A 21773-nucleotide genomic window follows, 5' to 3' on the forward strand; every position below is an offset into this window, starting at 1 on the left:
GACCATTTGCTGTAACTGATAAATAAATAAATTAAAAACAAAAATTGTCGTTTTTTTTTTACTTTTTGATTATTTTACTGACAAACCAGCAGGCTTGGTTAAAATGTGGTTGCCACCGGTGTGATGGTTAAATTTAAGTCAACAGCGACCGAAGCTACAGCCTTATTTAATGGATAGTTCACCCAAAAATGAAATTTCTGTCATTAATACTCACATTTATGTCGTATCCGAAGCCTGTAAGACCCTGTCGTTCCTCTTTGGAACTACCAATGAACGATATTTTTTGATGCATCCCGAGAGCTCTCTAACCCTGCCCATAGACAGCAAGGATCCTGCCAACACTATCAAGGCCCAGAAATGTAGTAGGAATATTGGTAAAATGGTCCCATGTGACACATCAGTGTTTCAACTGGAAGTTTTTTTCCGAAGCTATGAGAATATTTTTGTGCCAAAATTTAAAAAAAAAAAAATTTAATTAAATCTTCATTCGTTATCACGACAAACCATTGTTTACATTGTTTACATTCAGATCAAAAAAAGGTCATACATGGTGATAATGAATAAAGTCGTTATTTTTGTTTTCTTTCTTTGTGCACAAAAGTATTCTCGCAGCTTCGTAAAATTCCAGTTGAACCACTGATTCCACATGGACACACTATTTCTCTGATGTCCTTGCTAAGTGTCTGAGCCGTTGAGGTGTAGTACCGTTCTGTCTATGGGAGGGGTCAGAGAGCTCTCGGAATGCAATCAGAAAATGGTCTTAAATTGTGTTTCACAAATATGAAGGGGGGAGAGGAAGGTCTTCCGGGTTTGAAAGACACGAGGGTCAGTAATTAATGACAGAATTTTCATTTTTGGGTTGAACTACCCCCTTTAATACAGGTCGGTAGACCTAATCGTTTCGAGAATGTGTAATAACTCTTCCTTAAAGTATTAATTACCTAATTAAACAGATCGGAAAACATATATTTTTCAATATTAGGTTCAAGTGTTAATTTCCCGTGAAGTTTTACTAATTTTCCGCTAATCATTAACAAAGGAGCATCAATCAGTGACACAGTACCTTTGCATTCTGTCACATATTTGAGTCATGAATTTAGGCTATATTTTGTAGCCTATTATCAATGTAACGCTAGTTTAAGTGTGGATTTATGTTAATTTTGCAATGCACAGGGTAGCAGTGTGATAACTCCATCTCGGGCCCAATTAGACGAGTATGTGGTAGATAAAGTGATATTTCGGCTTTGTGGATAGACTCCGGCAGTGGGATGTGGTTAAATGCTGAGTGCGCAAGCCAGCAGTCTCTCTCTCTCTCATCTCTCTCTCTCTCTCTCTCATCTCTCTCTCTCTCCTCTCTCTCTCTCTCTCGCTCTCGCCTCGCTCTCTCTCTCGCCCTCCACGCCGTGCATGTGTGCGCGTGTGGTAAGATGGCTCATCTCACCCACATCACTGAAACGCTCCCGCATCCGCCGCGATTGTTCTCGCACACACATCGACGGCAGGACTGTCGTGTCCTCTCGTGTGTCTCCTCCTGGTCGCGCTCCTGTGTCTCGTCTCTGTTGGATCGGTGTCTGCTTCTCAGTGAGATGCTGCCGGTACAGCGCGAACTTCGTTTATCTCCCTTTCCCATTGACCCTGCAGATGAATGCGCAGTGCCATCTCTTCAGTCGCGTTCATCGTCATTTCTGCTGTCAGAAGTGTGCTGTGAAGTGTGATCTGTGTCCAGAAGTGTTTTCTGTGAATGCTGAATGCTGGAGCTGAAGGCGCTACTGTAGCATTTTTCCACACAGGTCTCGATGCCTTAGTCTTTCTGCTCAGATGCTGTTGTGTGGGAGATGCCTCATGTTGTGATCTATGGTTCTATGAGAGATTCGAACCTGGTTCTTGATGTTACGATTAATTGTTCATAGTCTAGTGTATTCGTCGTAGAGTCCTCATCTCTTTCCAAAATGTCCAAAGTACAACAGATCTTCCTTCTTTAAAGGTGTCATATGATGCGATTTTCAATTTTCCCTTTTCTCGTTGTTACAAGCTGTTCGTGTAATAGATTAGATCCCCTAGAGTTTACAAACGACTAAAGTCTTCAAAACCCAAAGAGATATTCTTTATTTAGAAAGTTAATACTTGGCCACAAACGCTCCGAAAAGCCCTCGTTTCAAACAACATCAGCCCACCACATGTCTACAATAACTGTGTGGGGAAGGATTGTATAACCACCCACCCAAATGTTCACCTCCAAGAAAGAGAACATCACTTTTGATTCTGGCTGTAGTATTTTTGTTGTAAGACACTGGTGTGTTTCGTTGTGAACAGCGAAACTACTTTTGTTTGGCCTCCAAAAGATGGACACGTACTAGAAATCAGTGGTTAAGTTGTTATGTCAACACTGGTTCCAGAACAGTTTTCAAACCACTATTTAGATGTGTGGCAGTACCTTGTTATGGATGACTGGTTTCCTGATCCTGGTTGAGAAGATTACAATGCCGTCTTTTCTGACTCACAGTCCCTGTAGTACGGTTTCATTATTTAAAGGATTTGCCCACTGATGATTTCAACAATGTGAGTTTTGAGCCAGTGTAGAGTAGTGCCTGTTTATTTGTTGTCTCTCTCTCCGATCACAAATGGTAGACGTTTTAATTAATGTTCCAACCGGTGCAATGCCCTTACAAATACTTAATAGTCATTATAATAAATAAACACAGTTTCATTAACACCAAATAATGTTTCTTTTTAGCAACATCAGATGACCCCTTAAAAAGCAATCAGTACATTATGTAAAGATCATCAAAAAAAGTTTGTTTTTATGACATCACCTTGGGAAAGGTTCTGCGATGACTATTAAGACCTTTAAAAAAATGTTCTATGACACCATGGGAACTTAAATTTACAATGACCACTCCAATACAGAACTTAAAATGGTTCTACTATGACTTTTTGGATTTAAAATGTTATTTTATTATGTGGAATTCAAAATTTACAAATGGCCCAAAAAAAAATAACAAAAAATTAAAAAAAGTTTGGAGAAATGGTTCATCTTAACCATGAAAAAAAAACCCCCCCCTTTCATTTGGGAAGGGTAAACTAAAACAGTTATAGTAACTCGTAATTTTTTTTTTTTTTTTTTGAGTTGTAATGTTCCAGTAGTACACCATATGAAAAAAAAAAAAAAAAAAGAATAAAAATATAACATTGTGGAACTCAAAAAGGTTCATTAACATCATAAAAACCTTTAAAACTTTATGACTGTTGGGATAATGTGGAACCAAATGGTTCCCGGCATTTTTCCCATTCTTGAAATTAGTCACGATCATATTGGCGAGAACTTCACCAACTGTGGCCTTTACGAAGGTTTCAAACAATATTAAAGCACCATAGTACACTACTTTCAATCTTCTGTATCATTGTGAAACGCAGAAAGTTCAACTGACATCACAGGAACTTTGAGCTAGTGCTATGATATTTTTTAGGACTTGTTTCTAGACGTGATGGAACTAAAAAAAAAAAAAAAAAAGTTTCATTTGACAACATACGAACATTTTTTTTTTTAGGGCGTATAAGGGCCCTGCGTAACATTGCGGAACCCCCAAAAAACTTCAATGACATCATAAAAACTTAAAACCGTTCCATTGACTTCTATGGGACTTGTTCTGTGACAAAAAGGTTCAATAACATCAACTTCTATGGCATTTTTGAAACATGTATCCTCAAAATATTCTATGACATCACAGGACATCATTTTAAAATTCATATCACGTTATTGAACCTATAAATGCTCTTCTGCGGCATCAGGCTGTACAACTATTTTTGGCTGTTGTAATATGTAAATTGTTGAGATGTAATCTGTGAGTCCCCGCATTAAACATGGAGAGGAATAATTCACATCAGGCAAGGCATAAAAGGCCATTGACAGAATTACACTTCTCAGTGTGGATCTGCTTGATGAAGTGTGGTGTCGTGTTGTGGAGCAGATGGCCTCCGCTGAGATCACTGCTCATCAGCGACCGCAGTCATGGGCTGTCTGTTGTTTTCTTTCTCATGTCTACAGCAGATGAACCAGTCTGCCTTTCCCAAAAGCATAAGAAGCCAGATCAGCACCAGTGGGTCCTCGTATGTTTCAGCTCTTGTCATTTAGTATCTAACACTGGCTCAATATTGGTTGTGAGAATGTAAAATGGGGAATTTCAAACTTCTAAATTTGGTGAAGTAGCAGGTTATTTTAAGCATCATGTCAAAACGCGATATTAGTTTATACATGGCAGAGATTGTAAAGCGCAGGATGAGGGAGGAGCAATATAATGCTGGATATTAGATACAATTTAAGGAGATAGTTTCACCCACAAAATGAAAGTAAACTGTCAGCCCTTTTCTCACCCTCATGTAGATTCAAACTTGTTTGAGTTTCTTCTGTTGTTGAACACAAAAAGACCATATTCTGAAGATGTCGGTAAAATAACAAATATCTTCTTTTGTGTTCAACAGAAGGAGAAACATTTATTTGGGACACAACTTGAGGAATGAGTAAAATGATACCAGCAATTCTTTGAGGCTTGTTGTTACCCAAACGTTTACTCATTTTAGTTCCCCTAAATGGTTTACGGATAGGCTTACAAGTAATTTTAAATACCAAATAGCGCTTCAATTTGCATTGTTATTTCCAAATATGTGATTTTGGTTTTTAGAATGCAGCTGATTAAAAGTGATGTTTGTAATTTTCTCAACACCGGAGCACGTCTTCATTAACGTCCTAATGATAGTGATCTACTTTTGTTTGTGTTTGGTCTAGTTTTGAAAAAAGTGATTCATGAAAGTGCGGATGTTAGCGGCTCCTGGTATCAAGAATGAGGCAGGTTTTGGGCAGAAGCAGAACAAATCTCTTTGTAGATAATGACGTAGATGATCTCTGAGACCAGCGTGCCAGCTCTTCAGAGAGGCTCTGTGAAGGACTTGGTAGGATTAGGTTTTTGCCGCACACACAGACATACCACACTCAAAGAGCGCAGAGCCCGTATGAAGAGGCAAGAGATTCGATGTTCCATTACCCGATCAGCTTGACGCTACAACAACAAAAAATAAGTGTGATTTGAATGATAAAAGCTTGTAAAAAGCTACAGTTCTCTTACTATATATGGGTGAAAAACTGCATATAGATCCATCCACTGGGGCAATTCATTTAATCACATTTTCCAGTAACAGTACTGTCCATTTAACAGTGTTTGGAAGTGAAAAAAGAATAAAGAAAACCTGTAACTGACATTTCCTCCAAAGTCTTTTTGTTCATCTGAAATGAGGATTACCTTTTAATTTACGAAATATCTGACTTACTTTTTCAAACAACTAACCCCAGTTTCTTGTTATGCAACAACTAAGAGTTATAGTGAGTGCCACTGCTCGCTGGTGGAAGTGTGATTAGCAGGCAAACTCACAGCTTGCTTCAGATGAAGCATCAGTTTAACCCTTCGAACGCCCAGTGTTTTCTTCTGAATGAAGCACACAGTGATGTCAGAGCGGAGGGTTTCAAACGTGCCGCTGTGGCATTCACCAGCTGACCGGTGGGCTGGATGGGTACAGAGATTCCTTGGTGACGCCCTGAATTCAAAGACCACATTTATTCCTTTAGCATATGCTGTCCCAGCAGCATGTCTAGGCCTCCGTGATTTTTTTTTTTTTTTGTTTTTGTTGTAGATTTCCCAAAGTCGTTTTTTTTTTTTTTTTTTTTAATTCTTTTTTTTTCCATTTAATTTTTTCTGGACGGGCCTTTTTAAATATGTTCAAAGTTATTAATGTAATTGTATTATCAAAAAGCATGTCTAACTGCTTACAAACATGATTTTTTTTACCATGTCACATAAATGTAATATTATATATAGATATATAATATATATTATATATATATATATTGTCTTATTATATATATAAATATTATATATTTATAATATATAGAAGATATATATATTTTTTTTTTTTGTTTTTTTTTTTAATTCTGTTTTTGTTTTTTTTCAATTTTCAAATTTTTCCCATTTTAAATTTTTTTCTGGATTGCATCCTTAGTTTAAATAGTTTAAAAATTTACTTAATGGCAATTGTATTATCAACAGCATGTCTAACTGATTAAAAAAGAAACTATTATACAATTTCAACATAATGTAATATTTATAACTATATATATATATCATAATATAGCATATATACTTGATATATAGATTATACTATATATAAAATATATATAGTATACTATATATATATATATATATGATATAATATAATGATATTTTAGGGTCCTTTTTTTTTTTTTTTTTTTTTTTATTTTTTTTTTTTTTTTTTCAAATTTCAAATTTTCCACTTAAATTTTTTCTTGAGTGCATTTATTTTTAGTTTTTATTTCTTTTTTAGTTTTTTCTGGACTAATTTTTTAAAATAGTTAATTTAACTTTATTAATCAAAAAGCATGTCTAATTGATTAAAACTGAACTTATATAAGTTTCACATCAATTTATTAAGTTGACACAAATTACATTTCGGTGTCCGTAATGATTTTTTTTTCCTACCATATTTTTATTGTTACCCAGGACTTCGGTGTTTTAAACATGTTAATTATTTTAATGCATAAAAACAACTTAATTTTATTCAAATTGAGTTTCTTACAATAGCTATTATTTTTTTTTTCTCAGAGAAAATTGTGTGTATGTGTATTAACATTTTTCTGGTCAAAATAAAACAAACTTTTTAACCTTTTAAGTTTCTGAGTGTATATGATATATTTCTCCAATCATGATAAATGGTGAAATGCTCAGTACTCTCAGAACAGTTTTGGAGATGTTGTAGATGTATTTATGTCCTCATTTAGGGGAAGTCGTGGCCTAATGGTTAGAGAGTCGGACTCCCAATCGAAGGGTTGTGAGTTCGAGTCTCGGGCCGCGGAATGGGGGTGGGGGGCAGTGAATTTCAGCGCTCTCCTCCACCCTCAATACCATGACTTAGGTGCCTTTAAGCAGGCACTGACCCCCAACTTCTCCCCGGCGCCCATCATATGCTGCCCACTGCTCCGGGTGGGTGTTCACATTTGTGTGTGTGTGTTCACTGCTCGGTTGTGTGTGCACTTCGGATGTGTTTAAATGCAGAGCACAAATTCTGAGTATGGGTCACCATACTTGGCTGAATGTCACGTCACTGTCACTGTCACTGTCATTTAGTGAGATGGCAGTGATTCGGTCGGCGTTTTCTGCATTGCTGAAATCATAGGGCCCTACATTTCAGATGCATTTATCACTGGGGACCGAACCCATCCCTGAGGTTGCAGCTCATGAACGCCCAAAAGATGTCCCCCATTTTTTCTGCATGATGTTTGGTTGCTCGGTAAATTCGGGGTCTGTTTTGGCACAGATAAAATGTTCGTCTCTCTCTCCCCCGCCGGCACTTCCTGCAGCCGTGTTTTTTCACACGAGTGATAACTGCAGAGCCGAGCTGAATTATTAATGATTCTGAAAAAGTGATCACGCTCCTCTCACTGGAAATGACGCGGAGAGCGGGGCATTTTTAAATTCGAACTGTGTTCTGTTTATGTGTTTCAAAGCCTCATTAACCCTCTACAGATGACACACAATACAGCAAACAAACTGATGTGTTGGTAAAATGACCTCTGCCCGTACGTCAGTGTCCTTCATACATTACCATGGGACTATATAATGACACACAAAAAAACACATCCTCTTTGTAAAAAAATAAAATACAATAATTGATATTACTACATTCAGAAATCCATCTCTTTAATATGTGTTTTGTTTATTTTCTGTTCATTGATAATTGAGATATCACACTTTATTAATACTCTAACAAAAAACAAGAATTCAGCATATTTAGAACTCTTATATTTTACTAGTATTTTATAGTATTTTTTGAAATAGCATTTATTTTTATATTTTAATATAGTTGAAGTTTTAGTAATTTTGTCATGTTCTATTGCCATTTTTATATATTGAAGTTCTTGTAAATAATTCTATTTAGATTTAGTTCAACTTAAAGTTTTACTTGACCTAAAATTATTTTATATTCATTTGTTGCCCAAGGCAAAGTTTTAATTTTAATTTTACTATTATTATTATTATTATTATTTATTCTATTTCTTAATATTAATTATTTTATTTATTGGTGTAAGTTGAAGCTTGTCATCTATATATCTATTATAGATATATTAGTAGTAATATATATATATATATATTTATATATAGATATATATTATATATATATATATATTATATATATATATATATATATATTTCAGTTTTATTTCCGTTAACACCAAGTATAATTAAAATATTTCAATCACAACATAAAATATGGCCATTTAGGACACATAGTTTAATTATAATTATTATTATTTTAAAAACATAATTATTACACATTTCATGTTATGTTTTCTTCTTAAATACTTCTAAAACTAATTACTTTCATTCTTAAAGGATGCATTTAATTGCTCAAAAGTGCCAGTGAAGTCATTTATAATGTCACGAAAGGTTTCTATTTCAAATAAACGCTATTATTTTTAACTTGCTATGCATCTGTAATCCTGAAAAATAAAATGCATCACAGTTTCCACAAAAATATTCAGCTGCTGACGCAACACTGATAATAATCAGAAATGTTTCTTGGGAAGCAAATCATCATATTAGACTGAATTCTGAAGATCATGTGACTCTGAAGACTGGAGGAATGATGCTGAAAATACAGCTGCGCATCACAGAAATACATTACATTTTAACAGATTTTCACATAGAAAACAATTACTTTAAAAAATAAAAATAATCCACAATAATAATAATAAAACTGTATTCTTTGTGTGAAATAAATGCATCCGTTCTGAGGAGTAAGAACATGTACCTCATCTCTGACCCTCTCAGCTCTGACCGTCTGGGATCCGAGGCGACCTCTAATGACCCCCTCGCCACGCTCTCGCTGTCGCCATGACGACCTCGGCCCTGCGGCGTCAGGTGAAGAACCTCGTGCACAACTACTCGGACGCAGAGATCAAGGTGCGCGAGGCGACCTCTAATGACCCCTGGGGCCCGTCCAGCTCGCTGATGTCGGAGATCGCCGAGCTGACCTTCAGTGTGGTGGCCTTCAGCGAGGTCATGGCCATGGTGTGGAAGCCTCCAACAAGAAAAACACCAAAAGAACTGGAGACACGTCTACAAGGTGTGCAGATGCTAAAGCACCTGTGTGTTACCTCTGAGGAACCAGGATTCCCACAGCATCAAAAAATATCAGTACATAAGGGTTATTTAAGTGCAAGTTTATTTCTAGTGAATTTCTAGTCTAATGAATGAGTTCTGATTTTTTATTTATTTATTAATTTTTTTAGAGCTAAGTTGTTCATTAAATAAAGTTAAGTTAAAATAAAGAAAAATAAAAAACTAGCACGTTTCTTTTCTTTCTTTTTTTATCAGGCTAAAATCACTTATTACTAGACTAGTGATTTCTAGCCTGATTTTTTTTAAGAGCTGTTATTTTAGTTTATTTTCTTAAACATTAAAGATTTTTAAGTTTTTTATTGATATATTTATTTATTTATTGAAGAGTTATTGATTTCACATATATTCTAGACTTTTTTAAAAAACTAACAAAAACTTAATTTTAATTCATATTAATGATTTCTAGTCAGATATTTTTATTAATTTAAACAAATGTATACTACTCTAATTTTTTATTTCAAGTTATTAGCCTTATTTTAAAGTGTTAATTTTTGTTTTTTTTGTTTGTTGTTGTTAAATTTTGTTTCAAGTTTATTTCTTAATTATGATTTTAAGTGATTTTAGCCTAATTTACAAGGTGCTATATTTATCTATAGTTTATTCTAGTCAAATTCATGATTTCAAGTGATTGCTAATTTTAGATTATTTTAAGTTTATTTCTGGTAAAATTACTGATTACAGTGTGATTCTCGCCTAATTTAAAAAGTCTGTGTGAAATTTCTAGTTTACTTCTAGTCTAATTAGAGATTTCCAGATTTCTAGAAGTTATTTATAGCCTAATTTTGTTTTTTTTAATTGTTATTTTAGTTTGTTTTTAATTCGCAAATTCTAGTCTAACTTGAATACGTTTCATTTTTGGTTTATTTTTATTTCTAGTAAAATCAAAGGTTAGTGATTTTTAGCCTAATAATAATAAAAATAAAAAACTATACCTGTTATTAATTTTAGTTAAAATTTAAGAGTTAATTAAAAAATATACTATAATTTATTATATAGAATATTATATATATATAACTAATATATATATATATATCAATATATAATATATATTATATATACATAATCCCTACAAATAATATGCAGTATTAACCTTAATCTTAAACCAAAAACAGCTGACAAAAATGTACATTTGTTTGTTTTAATAACCCTGAAAACCATTAACCCTTTACAATTGGATTCCTGGCAGTTGGGTATTTCAATCATAATGCAAATTATTTTAGCTCACAGATTTTATCTGTGAAAGGCTGAAAATATTTCTCTGTACGAGCAGAGAGTTAAAAGCTGAGGAAGCTTGTGCTCTGATCAGTGATGCTTCGGTGTATCCTGTGCCTCATGCGCTGAGACGCTGCTGGACTAGCTGGTGAGACGTGCTCGGCGCGCGTGGCCCAGCAGTGCCGCGAGAACGCCTTCAGCCCATCCAGACCGCTGGCGGGACTTCCAGTACGGTGGACCGGGACGGGCGCGACCAGGGCCGTGAAACGTGCGCGAGAAAAGCCAAGCAGCTGGTGGCGCTGTCTGGCGGGACGAGGATCGTCTGAGACAGGAGCGGGCGCAGGCGCTCAAGACCAAAGAGAGGATGACGAGCAGCGTTCCCCCGGCGCACCCCAGCAGACGCAGCAGCCAGCCCAGCATGAACGGATCACCCACCTCCTTCAACTGTAACACTCTCGTTCATGTTATCACATGTTATAACATGTTCATGTTAGCTTTCACTTTCAGTTTGTGTTTATCCAAGAGGCAGCATTCACAGCCTTACAGCAGTAGCATTCAGAAGAATCTGATAGATAGAAAAACCTCAACAAGCTGGCACAGAATATAAGATTTTTGTTGTGCTGTAGAAACTGCTATTTTAATTTTAGGCAAGATTTGCACTACACTCCCTATAGTGATGATACTGACTGAATAGGTAATTGATTTTTGAAACCCCCAAAAAAACAACTGAAACAAAAAGAAAAAGGTTGCATTGTGTTTTACAGTATGTGCACTTACATGTAATTACAGTCACCCGAACCTAAGAAAGTACTGTTTACTTCATTTAATTCATTGCTTTATAACACTTTATTTAAATTAAATTAATTACATGAAAGGGGCAATGTTCTTAAATGTACATCTAGAAATCCAATATCTATTATCGCTGACCCGAGCACAGAACGAACGAAATATAATTATAAAAAACGGAATTCGCAATAATAACATAGAAAACTGTTCATAAAATCCAATATATACACATATGCAGGTGTAAAATGTTTATTGATGTCTACCCCCCGACTATTGACCGTTATTTTTTTTGTCTGAACGTGACCTCCTCAGATTCCATTCTAATAATAAAGAGCGCTGAAATTAGTGCTTTTCTCATCACACGCTGCTGCTGCCATGTGCTTTGGTGTTTTTGCAGTCTAATGAGGCTTTGCCACACACCACACACACACACACACACACACACACACACACACCACAAACACACTCACACAGACACAACACTGACAGTATACTAAAATCCGAAGTGGGATGATGATGATGATGATGGATTATGATGGCATTCAGAGCAACATCAGTCATAATGTATCACACACATATTTGCAGATGAATGATCTCACTGTCTGCTTTCCGTCAGCGTCCTCTCGTCTCCGCGAGCGCCTGATCTGGAGCAACTCGACCGCAGACATTGAGAAGAAGAGCTGCAGCTGCAGCTTGGCGCTGGCCCATGAGCATAGAGGTACACACGGTACAACACGCAGTTCAGAGATACTCCTGTTATTCGATATTGTGCAGTTTATTATTTATATTTATTATTACAATTTATTACATTGTTTTATATTTATTCATTTTTATGAATATTTGTAATTATTTTTTATATAATGCAATATTTATTTTTTTGTTATAATTTATCATATCTTTATTTATTTTAAACTAATTTTTGCCATTTCTAGGTTTTTTTTAGAAAATTGTAATGTTTTACATTTATTTTAATTAAAATTATATGTTTTATTTATACTTTATTACTTGTTTATGCACATTCGTTTTTTATTTAATTTATTTGTTTTGGGTAGATTACTTTTTGCAACCATCAGCCGTATTCTTAAAATATATTTAAATTTTTTTTTGTAATTGAATATTAATCTATTCATCTATTGTTCAACCTGCTTGTCCCTTGATTATACATTTCTTATTTATGTTTAATTATATTATAACTTATAACTTGTAGTATATGCAACTTCATGTCTTATTATATTACAATCATTTTAGTCATTGTTTAGTTTCTAAAAAATATATGCTTTACAATTTTGATCTTACAATTTTACATTTTACTTTAGTTATAATTTTATATAATTGTATTTATTAACTTATATTATAGTACAATTGATAACATTATTTTTTGAACGACTAACTTCAGGTTTGTTAACTGTACGTGTACAGTAATAATCCTGACACACTCCTTCTTTACGTAGACGTTTCCTAATGATCTGTGAATGATCCTGTGTGCCTTCAGTTTCTGTGCTGTTTGAGAGGCTTTTCATTCCCAGCATGCAGCAGCCGGAGCGTTTTCCATCTCTGACAAGAGCGGTTTGAGTGTGTGTCTGTGTGTGTGTGTGTGTGTGTGTGTGGTGCGCGCTCCGTAAGCACGGAGGAAATGTGAGGAGAAAGACGAGTTTTGCTGCTGTTTTCAGGAATATTTGCGTTCCCCACAGGATGCAGTTGGAGGAGCAGAAACCACACACAGCTGCTGAAAAGAACCCTGATTAACCCAAATCCACTGCAGACACGCCCCTCCACTGCAGCCAATTCACTGCCTGCAAGCTCGCGGTGTTGCTCAGCTGTTGTCATGGAGACGTCCTGTAGCTCTGCGCAGGTATCCGAGGAACCGCCCTGTGTTTCTTACCCGGGCGCCTCAAAAACATTCAAACTATAAATTCGAAAGAAAAAAACAAATGTCATCTGAGATTTAGTCCATATATAATATTACATAACAAATAATAAAAAAAAATGTATTTTTCCCTCAATAACTGTTGGTAAAAAAATAAAATAAAAAAAAAACGTTACTTTTTTCCCTCAATAACTTGTTTTCTACAGTTGACCTACAACACAGAATTCTTGAAATCAAGGGGAGATTTTTTTTTTATTAATAAAATCGTATTAATATATTGAAACTGTCAAACTCTGAATTAAAATGCAAAAAAAAAAAAATCAAGATGTAAACAGAAATGTATATTATGTAAATGTATAATATTGCAAATTATTCTAATATTCCATATTATCTCATAATAAATATAAAAAGTAAAAATATATATATTTTTTAATTTTGTTCATTATATTTAGAAATTTAATCAAATGAAAAATTATTTGTTAATTAATATTTTTTTTCTCCTCAGCAGCTCTGTTTCATTATTGTTAATATATTACAGTAGTCGAACTCTAAATTAAAAAAAAAATACTTTCCCCCTCAATAACTGCGATTATTAATTGAAGAACATACAGTTCTTGAAACTTCTTAAGTTCACAAAATGAATCATAGTTGATTATTTTAATACAATATTACATAATATATCAATACTCCCCAGTGTTGATAAAAAGTTTCACCACTATGTAAATTAATAATAAAAAAACAATGTCCAATATTTATGGCCATCGTGGGCCCTTCAGTCAAAAAACTTGAGAAGCACTGGATTCAATTATTAACAAGATCTTTTAATTAACCTTTTTTTAATTAACCTTTGATTAACCTTTAAACTGTATTTTTGCGTCTGTTTTAACTTAGCTTGTACTGACTCACTTTTCTTCCCTCTTCTCTAATCTCTAGCGGTGTGTTCTGCTCCTGCCGTTGTTTGTTCCTGTGGAATGGTCCTCTTGAATGTCATTAACCTCCTGCTCTTTTCCTCCTAATTAATCCTTGCACTAACGAACAGCATCGGCTTCAGCTTCTGGTGCTGAGCTTGTTTTGTCTCCTGAAGGAGCAGCGCAGCCGTCAGGGGGGACGACGCTCCAATGCAGGAGGCCCTGGAGGAGAGGAAGGGGCTGAGTGAGACCGGCTGGCCTTCAGAGGGTGAGAGAGACACCTTCAACAGCTGCATGATCTGCTGAGCTTCAGAGCGGCTCACCGTTGATTTCCTCTCGCAGGTCGGCCATGATCGATCTGGTGGATATATTCGGTCCTGTGCCTGCCGCGCCGGTCAGCGACTCTACCCCGGGGACGCCTAGCCACCTGCCCCGTGAACTCTGACCCCTGGAGTCTGTCGGTCAGTGATGAGCTCTCATTATACTGTGATCAACAGTCTAAGAGTTCACGATTCCTCAGCATCACTGCATATATCTGCGGTCACAGTGTGAAGCGGCTTCTTTTTAGGTTATATTCAAATGTAAAAAAAAAAAAAATGATAAAATTTCTCAACATTGATTTATTAGTGTTTAGTTAACTGGTTAAGACTATTTAGCATTAAACCTTGTTTCGGCATTGTTTAAATATTTCTACAAACATTGAAAATAACAACTGACATTATTTGAACCACATTTCAAGGTAAAAATGTAAAGATATCAAAAAATACATTTTGTTTTGGGGGGGTTCGATATTTTAATTAAACAAACAGTAAGACAAAAATATTTCAAGGATTCTTCGTACGTATTTATTTTTGTTTTGTTTGTTTCATCCATATTTAATTCTAGTAACCCAGTGGCTGATAGTCCCTGGATGCCCCGCCCTTCCTTCAGTAGCCCCGCCCACCCGTGGGGAACCCGCCACGCCAATCCACCTCCTGACCACTGGGATGCCCCGCCTTCAAACTCCACCTCTAACATGGATGAAAAAAGCCTGGAGGAGCCCAGCGCGACCGGGTACAACAGCTAAAAACCAAAGTGAGATACATTTTGATTTGTAATTGTGTTTTCTTATCTCATAAGCTCACAATTGTAACTTTTTTTCTCAGAATTGCGGGTTTATATCTTGCAGTTATTATTTATTTGATAGGCACAATTTTTCCTTTTAAATAAGTAAATATTTGTAACATTTGACCCATCTCTAGATTCTTTGCACTTCATTCCAGTGTCAAGTGTGAAGGACCCATTTACTATTCCAGAGGAGGAGGGGCTTATAGCAGAGCAGGCGGGGCCAAACCAAGTGTTCAGTCCTCGCTGTGAGAGTCCTGCAGACTGTGAGCTGTGAGAGTCCCTGCAGGTGGCTCATCACACCAAACCAGACCCTCTTCACACTGGATTTGTCCTCTCTCAGTTGAGCTGAAGTTCATCACGAACATCTCTCATTTCAGATGCCGATCAGTTCGGTGAGCTGGTGATGGGTGTTCAAGTGAGCGGGGCGGGGAGGAATGACAGTCCAGAGACCTTTGACTCTCTCTCGCAGTCGTGTCCCTCCTCTGGTACGCAGTGACCCCCAGACAGTGCCAGACCCCTGAAGACTGATCCTCGGCCCCACCGCTGCCTCCGGCCCCTCGTTAATCTGGACACACTCATTCCCCACCAAACCACCAGTCAAGAGCAAAAACCCCTTCCTGTCAGGTAGGAAAACACACACTCTCAAACACCGCTTATTATTTTGGGGGAATTTAGATTTTTTGTTAAAATGTGCCCATTTGACACAAAGCCAAAATACTTTTTATTTTCAAACTGAGTACTCGATTTGTCACTTACATTTCCAGTGCAAAATCACTCCTTGCAATTTAATTTAGACCTTAAAAGAATAATTAGCATATTTTGCAGGTCATCATAACTTTCATAACAATCATCTTTTTTAATCAGATTTCATAAATCATACATGTGATTTGTTTTTCTTAAACGTTCACCTTTTCAGCATTGGAGTAAATAGTGAATTAAAAAAAGTTTACTTTAATGAGAAAATCTATAGTTTTGTCATTATATTTTTAAAGAAAAAAACATTTTTGTTTTAAAATATATAAAAGTGATGTGAATGCACAGGAGTTTGGTTTCTTTCTTTATTTTAGGCATCTAACTTAATGAGATTTATGCTTAAAAACCAGTGAAAACTGTTTGCCATTTGGAAAGAAGAAATAAACTCACAAATATATCATATAAAAAATTAGAGAAATATGTTTTTTCATCAAGGATGTATTAAATTGATCAAAAGTGTCAGTAAAGACATTTGTAATGTTACAAAATATTTCTATTTCTCATAGTGTCATAAATGCTGTTCTTTGAACTTTTCTTTATCTGTGAATCTTGAAAAATAAAATGTATGACAGTTTCCACAAAAATATTGGGCAACACAACTGTTTTCAACACTGATAATAATCAGAAATGTTTCTCGAGCAGCAAATCATCATATTAGAATGATTTCTGAAGGATCATGTGACACTGAAGACTGGAGTAATGATGCTGAAAATTCAGATTTGACTACAGGAATAAATTACACGTTAACAGATATTTGCATAGAAAACAGTTATTTTAAATTGTAATAACATTTCACAATGTTACTGTTCTTACAGTATTTTTAATCAAATAAATGCAGCCTTGGTGGGCAGAAGAGTCTAATGATATTTTGTGTCCCTTGCAGGTCTGAGCACACCGTCTCCCACAAACCCCTTCCACTGTGAGCAGCCCAGACTGACTCTGAATCAGATGCGTCCCTCACTCCCACATCGCCCCGTGCCCGGCTCACGCTCTGTCTTACAGCGCCTCCCTCCCTCTGCCCGTCCTGCAGCAGAAGCCCCAGACTCTGCCCTCGTCCTTCACACAGCCACCCCACGCCTGCTGGACCTGCCCAGCAACCTGCCCCCAGCTACTGCTGCCCCCTCACACCCCCCTCCACCCAACAAACACAGCTTCCCGGCCAAAGCCACAACCCCTTCCTCTGAGGAACTGCAGTTTCTTCTGAAACCATACTGAAACTGGATTACAGCAATCCAGTGTGATTACGGTTTCGGTGTGAACTGACTGAAAGGCTGACTTAGGGTGCTTTCACACTTGGTTTGCTTGCCTGGAGTTCGATTGCTCCCCACTCCCCCTACCCCCGTTGGACTCTGTTCACATTATTTTATTTGGGTCCGAACCGCAGTTCGTTTGCGTCATCAAGCCAGCAGCTGTTTACCCTGTTGCTTAGTAACGGCTGCGCGGGAGAAGGCGGCAAATCCATAACATTGCTCTCTGCACTTTATATATTTACATTTTTTTGAACCGTTTCGTTTTGTTCTTTTGGGACGTGACTTTGTTTACAAAGCTTCAGTACATAAACGGCAACTTCCAGTCTGTCTTACTGAATGTACTGCAAAATGATCTAAAGAACGCTGAAGGTGAACAGAAATGAGCTCTCTGTTTGCAGCCCGTCAGTCACACTCGTCTGGAAAGTGAGTGAAACACACACAAACACACATTTTTTTCCAATAATACGTCATTAATAGCGGTTCACTTCCGCGATTTGTTATGATTGCGTTCACATCTGGAGCGAACCGTACCAAAGTTCACGTGAACCGTTACCCCAGACCACCCTTTTTAAGTGGACTCGGGTTACGGTTACTGGTGCCTCACCGAGTTCGCAACGACAGCGTTCACATCATCCAAACGAACCCGAACTCTAACATCAATCGAACCCAGGTGTGCACCAAAAGTGCTAGTGTGAAAGCACCCTTAAATAGCCAAAAGAATGAGAAACGGTGACTGGATCTGGATTATAGTGATTCGGTTTCAGTGTGAACAGATTGAACACCTGAATTAAAGATGAAAGAATGAGAAATGGATGCTGAAACTGGATTACAGCAATTCGGTTTTTAGTGTGAACAGACTGAAGATCTTATTTAAAGTCAAAAAGAATGAGAAATGGATACTGAAACTGGAATACAAAAAATTGGTTTCAGCGAGAACAGACTGAAGAGCTTATTTAAAACCAAAAGAATGAGAAATGGAGACTGAAACTAGATTATTGTGATTTGGTTTTAGTCTGAACAGACTGAAAAGTTAATTTAAAGCCTAAATAATGGGAAATGGAGACTGGAACTGGATTATAGTGATTCAGTTTCAGTGTGAACGGACCGAAGAGCTGATGTGAAGACTAAAAGAACACAATTTCGGGTCTGTTTTTAGTGAAAGTACTTTTCCATCGATGATACACAGTTAATGCTGGCTGATCTTTATTAACTACGTGCGTTCGTCTGTTATTCTGCGTGATAATAGCTCAGCCTGGATTATCACATTTATATCGAGTTTAAAGTCAACATGAAATCAAAACTGACTTTCCTAACACACAATCCTGGTATTATCACGCACTTATTATGTCATCAATGCATGTTATTTCAAAACAATTTTGGTCTTAATCAAAATACGTATCTGAGCACTGCTCTGACCCCTAATATTATTGTCGCACTTGGGGTTTTCAATCTTTTAGATGCCCACGGGACCCCAAAAAATATAATCATCAGTCATGTCAGAGGAGAACCTATTATAAATGATTTTAAATACAGATATATATTTTTCATGTTTAACGACCCCAATTTATACTGTAAAATACGAAGTTGTATGAGGTAGCTTTTTTTTCTTTAGTTAGATACTCTTGGTTTATTTATTTATTTATTCATTTAAATATTTTATATGTTCATTTAAAATCTCCAAATCAATTTTAAAAATTTATTTACAATCAAATTTATTTGTTCAATTTTATTTCATTTTTTTAAGTATTTGTAATCAGTATTTACACTGTTTTTATCTGTAAACTTTTCCAACACTTTTCACAAACTCTCTTACTGGTAGCCTGGGGAAAAATAAATAATAAATCTTAACCGATAACATAAATAGTTACCTGGCAATTTTTAAGACCCTACTAATGTAGGTAGTTAGTAATGGTGCCAGAAGTAATATAGATGCAAAGAACTCACGATGCGAAACGACGAGGCAACCTCTCAAGACTTCAAGGTAGCCATTCTGGTATGCAACATCCACTTTCTACCATCTACTCAACTACCGACGGAGAAAATCCAAACTGCATATCAGAATTATGGCACATGATGAAACATGATTGCAGGTGGTTTCATGTTGGAATTTCATGATGTTGACTCAATGCTTTTAACTCATATGCTGCACCGGATCAGCATGCGCCTAGTAAACTTACGGGAGGGGGTTTAAATGTCTAGCAATTCAGTCAAAAAAACACCCTAAACAAAGAAAAAACAAAACGCTGTCTAAATGGGGGGTACAATTCTGGAACACAACAGAAATAATGAATCTCCACCAGGAACAAAATCACCGTCCTACCCTAGTTCCTCAAACCTCTCCCCTCATGCGTTTGTTTTCTGTTGCCTTTGTCGATGGAATCTCCGCGTGAGATAAGATCCGGCAATGATTGTAAACAAGCTCACTCACATTGCCATGTCGCACCGACAGTCCTCACCATGCATCTGGAGCTGAGCGCCTCACGTTCCTGTCGGGACCTCTAGGGTGCTGCCACAGGAACCCGCATAGCCAATTAAATCTCACTGAGATAACACGTCACTGTACTGTGAAATGGGACTTTTTTATCGCCTACGGACTTAATATAAGTCCAATGCTGTGTATATCTGATGCTGTTATGTTCTTCCCTCAGGAAATGTGATGAATGAACAATGAACTAGGTAGCTCAGACAACTCTGTTACTGTTAAATCAATGCTATTGTATGCAACATCCAGGTTGTCCTAGTATAAAGAGACCAGGTTAATTCATTAACTAATATGAGTTAAATGGTGTATATTATAGACACTCATAAAGGAATGTTATTCACTTTTAATGCTTGTTTTCCCTCAGCTCCATCATGTTGCACCAGGTGTGTCAGCAGAGGGATTATGATTGTGGGAGTCAGGGATTATGAAATATAGATCGAAGTTAGAAATAACGATGAAGTTTGATTGATTTAGGACATGACAAAAGTATGATCTTTGGCAAACTGCGACACAAGGAATCAGCGTCGGGAACAAAAGTTATTCGACTGGAGGATTCAATCAAAACAATGATGCGAGGTGAGAATTACTTCTTTTTTCCACTAAAATGGCATTCTTTAAAACAATGTTGGCTGTGTCTGAACATCGAATAACTTCCCTGTGGCTGAGTAGAGGTCTGTCTGAAGTTTAAAAAAAAACAGTCAGGGAAAGTCGTACCCGGCTGAGCTAACCCGCTCTGTGGCCTCTGACGCTATTGCTAATATTCTGGACAGTGTGCAGGTCCCATGAGACAGGGAGACTACAGTGACGTAGGTCAGTGCTGTACGTCCGAAGGTGCCGAGTCGTCTTTAAATACTAACCATATTCATACTACACACGTGCTTACTAGGTTAACATTTGCAAAAGTTCAAATTCACATAGTCACTACTGGCATTTTCCAGAAAGTTGTGACACCGTAATGGATCAGAACTGTATTGCGCACCTATGGATATACACTTTATAACATTGAACTATCTAGGTATGTCTTGTATTTAATATTCTTCGCGATGGATTAGCCAACGTTGAAGTCATTCTTTTATATCAGACTATAGCCGAGACCTCTGCCAGGGTATCCAGAGCCCTGTCCACACACATTTTCTTGTAGATTTTTGACTCGGAAAGACATCTTAGCGCCTGTGCTAAAAGGATGCAAGGAGATGTCCTACAACACTAGGGGGTAGGAATTTTTTGGGATGAACGAGCCTGTTAAGGGTCGTCAAAGGGAATTTTTGCTGTTCTTTTACCTAACAAATTATATGCCTGTTTTTCAAACATACAGATGTTCAGCTGTCGAAACGGCTTGTCCAGTGACACCGGCTATGTATTTAGTCATATAGGGTTCTTTTTTTTTTACTTTGGTGAATAAACGGTTGTTCAACTGACAATATTTGAACGTTCCTTTCTACTTACACTAGCGGCCAAAACACGGTTCGTAACTTAAAGGGGTCATTTGACCGTTGCTAAAACGAACATTATTTTTGTTTTATCGCACACGTGTCTTATGTGCGTTTGCAAGGGGAAAAAAAAATCTTTTTTTCCACATCCTGTAACTTATTATTAATACTTTCACTCTATGCACAAAGTTTTTTGTCTGAACGACGTGTGCTTTTTTACCACATCTAATCGGTTCTGAAAAGGCAGCGGTGTGCTCCGATGGCCATGCTATCCCAGTTCCCTTATGTGTTGTGTGATATGGTTGAACGTGTGACGGATATATACACGCTTTCCGAGTACTATTGATGCGTGTCTTCGGTAACCAACACTAGGCAGAGACAAGAGCAAAACCACTTAAAACCATTACTAACGAATCCATGGTTGTTGCATCCAGGGGGGACCTACAGCTGACCACAAGTAATTATGTTAACGCCGCAGTACAGCTCTTCGTATTTTGCCCCACATTTTAACGAGCTGAACGCTCAAAGATTTGTCTATGTACCCAAAAAGAGCCGATTTCTCTCAAATATTGGTCACACATCTATTCTAAATCTGGGGTAAACGGGAAGCAGCATTCCTTTTGCGGATATAAAATCCATCCACCTCACAGTTGTGGCCATAGCAAGATGCTGCGTGTACAGCATGATTACTGGGCAAACAGGCGTGCCTCTATTTGGCCCCGCGCACAGTCCA

At 36.8% G+C, this 21773-nt stretch overlaps 1 pseudogene; it reads left to right on the plus strand.

Annotated features, from left to right (window-relative positions):
* Positions 1-8935: 8935 nt before the first annotated feature.
* LOC109071256 lies at positions 8936-17082 on the plus strand (annotated as a pseudogene).
* Positions 17083-21773: the final 4691 nt, after the last annotated feature.

Source organism: Cyprinus carpio, chromosome B1 (assembly GCF_018340385.1).
Source record: "Cyprinus carpio isolate SPL01 chromosome B1, ASM1834038v1, whole genome shotgun sequence".
Classification (NCBI taxonomy): domain Eukaryota; kingdom Metazoa; phylum Chordata; class Actinopteri; order Cypriniformes; family Cyprinidae; genus Cyprinus; species Cyprinus carpio.